We start from the raw sequence: 5,653 nt of genomic DNA, 5'->3' as shown, positions 1-5,653 counted from the left end.
GTCACTTCACCCTGTTTGCCTCAATTCTGTAAAATGAGTTTATCTATAAAATGAGCTGGAGAAGAAAATAGCAAACTACTCCATTACCTTTGCCAAGAAAACCCTAAATGGCGTTACAGAGTCAGATACGACTGAAATGACTGAACAACAACAAAACTACAATTAAGAGGTGTTGGGAAAGGCTTTCTGTAGAAGGGGGATATTAGCTGGGAATTGAAGGAACCCAGGAGAGGCAGGGTTGAGGGAGGGAGAGCATTCCAGGCAGGGTGGACAGCCAAAGAAAACACCCAGAGCTGAGAGATGGAAGGTCTTGTTCTTGGAACAGCAGTAAGGGCAGGACCACTGGATCAGAGTACTCAGCAGGGAAGGAGCTCCAAGAAGACTGGAAAGAAATGGAGGTGGGGTTAGGTTATAAAGGCTTTGATTGAGAAACAGGATTCTGTATTTGACCGTGAAGGTGACAGGGGAGACACTGGAATTTAGTGAGTAAGGGGGTGACACAATCAGACCTGAACTTTACGAAAACCACTTGGTGGCTGAATGGAGGATGGGTCAGAGCAGGGACAGACTGGAGGCAGGCAGACTCCCCAGCAGCTGGGCAGTGGGCCAAGTGTGAGGGGATGAGGGATGGCAGCATCAGAGAAGAGAAGGGGGCACAGGTTAGAGATGTCACAAAGGTAAAATCTACAGGCCTTGGCAACAGATTGGATGTGGTGGGTGAGAGCTAGTGAGGAGTTGAGGGTAACTCCTAGGGTGGAACTATGAGGACTGGGAGGAGGGGGTTGCCCTCTCTAGTAACAGGGAAGGCAAGAGGGAGAGCAGGGTTTCAGTGGAGAGATAATGAGCTCTCTTTAGGACATGTTGGGTTTAAGATATATATCGGAATCCAATTCAAGATGTCTGAAAGACAGTTGGAAATAGCAGATTGGAGTTCAGCAGTGAGGTTAGGGAAGGATAGGTAGATTTGAAAATCATCTATATAGAGGTGCTAATTAAATCCATGCAAGCTGATGGGACCCCACAGAGAACCTTGTGGTACACCTACCATTAGAGGGCATGTTCTAGATGAGGATCCAGCAAAGCAGACTGAAAAGGAACATTTAGATGGTCAGATAGGTAGGAGAACAAGGGGAATGTGCTACACACAAAACCTAAAGATTATTAAGGAGAAGAGAGTGACCAGCAGTGTCAAAGGCTTCCAGGGAGGGCGCACCAAGTCCACCATTTCCTAGTGGTTGTTGTTGACCTTCCTGCCAAAGGTGGAATAGCCTGAAGGGGAAAGGGGTGGGTACATTCAGCCTCTACACACAGAGTTCTTGGTTTTCAGGGACCGTGTAATGACAGCTACTGGGCAGCTAATACAGTTGGTGGCTGTGGAAGTGAAGGCATCTCTCCTGATGGGTGTGGAGACAGCCGACCCCAGCCAGGAACCCACCCTGTGGTCTCAGACCCAGAAGATGCAGTTCCCACTGAAGTCAGGCCTGAACCATGAGAAAGGAGAGTAGGAGGGGACAGTGAGGTAGAGAGCTGAGAATTCCCACCAGTAGTCAGAAAGCTGCAGCTTACCCCATTACTGCTCTAGGGAGAGGGGTGGTGACTGTTCGCCTAAGAAGGAGTGAGGGGTGGGTGAGCCGGCGTGGTTGTAGAAGAAGTTGAAACAGAGACCTCATGAGGCCCTCGACTAATAAATGCCTCCCAAGGGTGTGCTGTAATGGAGCCCATGCTGAGGTGCTAGATTTACATGGGCCAGGGGAGCTGAGGACTTACTTGTCCTTGTACACCACACAGACATACAGTGAGATGGGTTTGTGAAGAAGAGGCAACATCCTGAACCAGGTGGTCCTCTAGGCTTTCCTAGATGGTGCTACTCCTAACAGGTAGGGCAGTTTGGATGTCCAGGTGGTAACTTCCTGGTTTGGGCAAGGAAACCACCTAGCCCAGGAGTTTGCTCCTTGATCCTGAGCCCAGAGAGTTCTCTCTGTTGCCTATGCTCCCTGTCCTCAGGGAGAAAAGGCTGCCCCAGGCTGGGCTCATTCTTCTCCTCTTCTCCAGGGCAAGTAAGTGCCTTAGCTCCCCCAGCTCAGATGGCCTAAGCCTTGCCTGCAAGGGTGGGGCCAAGGTGTTACCCCTCTGTCCCATGCCCCCTCCCTGAGAGCAGTTTGGCCACCAATGAGGAGCGGCAAAGTATCTTCCTTCCTAGGGTCCTCTTGACAAACCTTTGTTGAAGCCTAAGGGTTTAGCCTGGGGACTGTGGCATGGTGCAGAGGAGGTACAGAGCTGATTCTAGAATCCCCACGGACTGCCAGGTCTTTTCCTGGCTTGGTGCTTATTGACTGACTAGCCAGCATAGTCATGCAAAACAAATTCCCATAAAGACCACATCCAGGCCGCCCCTTTGCCTCTGTGCCTGCTGCCCACTGCTGCTACCACTGTGTCTGCCAGGAGAGGAAGAAAATGGCTGTGCCACCTACTTATGCTGACCTTGGAAAATCTGCCAGGGATGTGTTTACTAAGGGCTATGGATTTGGCTTAATAAAACTGGATCTGAAAACAAAATCTGAGAATGGACTGGAATTTACAAGTTCAGGTTCAGCAAACACTTAGACCAGCAAAGTTTCGGGCAGTTTGGAAACAAAATACAAATGGTCTGAATATGTCTTGACATTCATAGAAAAACGGAACACAGACAATACATTGGGAACTGAAATTACTGTTGAGGATCAGCTTGCACGTGGACTGAAGCTGACCTTCGATTCATCCTTCTCACCTAACACTGGGAAAAAAAGTGCTAAGATTAAGTCAGGATATAAGTGGGAAAATATCAGTCTTGGCTGTGACATGGATTTTGATATTTCTGGACCTTCAGTACGAGTTGTGGTACTTGTGTATAAGGGCTGGCTGGCGGGCTACCAGATGAATTTTGAAACCTCCATATCTTGGGTGTCCCAGAGCAACTTTGCTGTTGGCTATGAGACTGATGAATTCCAGCTACATACCAATGTTAATGATGGCACAGAGTTTGGGGGCTCTATTTATCAGAAGGTGAACAAGAAGTTGGAAACTGCTGTCAACCTAGCCTGGACAGCTGGAAATAGCAACACTCCTTTTGGAATAGCAGCCAAATATCAGATTGACTCTGATGCCTCTTTCTCTGCTAACGTGAACAATTCTAGCCGGATAGGCTTAGGTTACACCCAGACTCTAAAACCAGGTATCAAACTGGACATTATCAGCTTTGCTGGAGGGCAAGAATGTCAATGCTGGTGGCCACAAGCTTGGTCTAGGACTGGAATTTCAACCATAAAAGAAGTTGTTTACTCACTTAATTTTAAAATATTTTGTAGGATAGCTACCTTCAGAAATTAGTGTACCTTTCCATGTTGTATGTCTGGGATGCAAGTATTGCTATGTATCAATCATGTTAGACCTCCAGGTTAAAGATGACACAGCTTTAAAGTGTTATCCTTTCAGAGATACAGAAGAAACCTGACTGAGAAAAAAAGGCCCTTTCTGCTCCAGGCTTTTGAGGGGATATGTGATGATTCCCACAACAGCTTTCAGAATACTCTAAGGATTGAAAGGGTGCATTGAGCCACCTTTTTTATCTAGAGATAGTTGCTAGTGGAAGGCAATGACATGTGGGCACTTAGTAAATGTGGACTGATTAAATGAATGAAATTTTACTCCCTGAGAATTCATGGTCCATTGCAGTCAACTTGGCTACATATCTATCCTAAGTGGGTAGAAAGAGGCTCACTCCTTGATGGAGTGAAAACTTGTCTGAAAAAGGGACTCTTTTTTTTAAGTCAAATCCTTATGAATTGTTCCAGCCTTGATTAGTTACTTCTGCCAAAAGTTGTCTGCAGAGTCCTTTAGGTGTCCATTTTGTATGATTTTGTTGTGGAGCCAATTTGATGTGATTAAGCCAATATGTAGTACTTAATTCCCAGTCTCATTGTGGTTCCATTCAACTTTGTCTGAGTTACATATAAAGAGGCTGCTAGGACACAGAACCATAAGCAGGGAAGAGTCTGTGTAACTGTGCTCACATAGTGACATCATGTGGAATCAAAATTGGACTTCTGTTGTATTCTCACAATTTTTTTTTCAGCAATTAATGGATATATTTTAGAATCTTCCATATTGTGTGGAATTAGATGTCTTCCCCTCCAAATGCTGTACTTACCACCACTTAAAAATACAACTTGAATAAAATATTGAAACCTAAAACAAACAAAAAGACCATATCCAAAAATGTATGGCTCATTCTGCCTTTGAAGTGCACTGCCTCTCTAGCAAGAGAAGTTTTTGACGATAGAATTTTTCTTTATTCTCTGTATTCCTCATGGAATTGAAGACTCTCAGATGCCTATTTGGGGTTCCTTCTTCTAAACTGATTTGATGTGACTCTGTTGTGAATCTTGCCCCTTGGTCCCCATGTAGCATGTGAAAGGTGCTTTGTGATCCTCGAAACCCTTGCGATCTGCATAGCATTCCTTATTGTTCAGACTTTCTTGGGAAATTCAAGAATTGAGCCATGCATTTGGGCTATGGACAGATTTACTGGCAAACTGGCTGGGAGGTGCTCAGTGGACGGATGGCATGATAGATGGCAGGTTTATATTCTTCTCCTGGCTCCAGTCTTGTCCCCACAGCTACTTTACAGAGCTCCTGTTCTGCTCTCAGCTTCTCTGTTCCTCTCTCTGTCTCTGTCTTTCTCTCTCTCTGTGTGTGTATGTCTCTGTCTCTGCCTCTTCGTCTCTCTCTGTGCATCGATATGTATAAATGGAAATGTGTGCATATCTCCTGTTGTTTTGTAGCACCTAAGGGAGTTAGGACTATGCCCTCCTGGCTTTTCAAAGTGGAAAAGAAGCCCATGTTTCTTCCTGGCTGAGAGGTCACATGATGCAGGTCTGATTAGGAGCTAGCTAGAGTGAGTGCCAACAGGATTCAGGGTTTCCTTGGAAACAGACCAGTCACCATGGCAACCAGCAATAGAGACCAGCTGACACCTTCATGGACACTGAATTCTTCCTCAGCAGGGACTCCTAAGTCTGAAGGGCAGGGCTGGCGACATTGGAAGGGTGGAAGGAAGGAAAGGGGGGCAGGAAGGAAGGGAGAGAGGGAGAGAGGGAGAGAGGGAGAGAGGGAGAGAGGGATAAGTGCAGTCCACCTCCATGATGTGTACCACTTCGGGGGTCTGGGGAGAGAGGAGGAGGGAGCCCCAGGAGCGGGGGGATGGTCCAGGGCTTGGGTTACCTCACACTCACAGAGACACTAGCAATTTTGTGGGGAGCCAGTAAGACAAAGGCGGGGCCTGACCTCAAGCTTCAGTCTGAACCCTTTTACAAAACTGGTCCCTCCCCAGACAGGGAGGAGTCCAAGGGGGAGGGAGTCTGTGATGTCACACTGGGAGGCAGGGCTTACCTCCGTCTGTCTGGCGCGGGAGGAGAGGCAGGGCCTTTGTGACGTTAGGCAATTAGCGGGAGGGACGACAGCCCTCAGGGCCTCAGCCCTATAGGCCATAGTCTTCCCTCACTCAGCCCAGCCCTGAATGAGAAGGAGGCCCTGGCCCTGCCAACGTCAGGAGGCTCCGGAACCAGAACCCCGTGACCTCAGGGCGGACCAATCGTACAACTGACCTGGGGGCAAT

At 47.4% G+C, this 5,653-nt stretch overlaps 1 pseudogene; it reads left to right on the top strand.

Annotated features, from left to right (window-relative positions):
• The first annotated feature begins 2,418 nt into the window (after positions 1-2,418).
• Positions 2,419-3,476, top strand: LOC110202231 (non-selective voltage-gated ion channel VDAC1 pseudogene; annotated as a pseudogene).
• Positions 3,477-5,653: the final 2,177 nt, after the last annotated feature.

This window comes from Phascolarctos cinereus, unplaced genomic scaffold (assembly GCF_003287225.1).
Source record: "Phascolarctos cinereus isolate Bilbo 61053 unplaced genomic scaffold, phaCin_HiC Scaffold_6;HRSCAF=336, whole genome shotgun sequence".
In the NCBI taxonomy this organism is placed as follows: domain Eukaryota; kingdom Metazoa; phylum Chordata; class Mammalia; order Diprotodontia; family Phascolarctidae; genus Phascolarctos; species Phascolarctos cinereus.
Note: the sequence above shows the minus strand (reverse complement) of the source record. Positions and strands in the feature narration are given on the sequence as shown.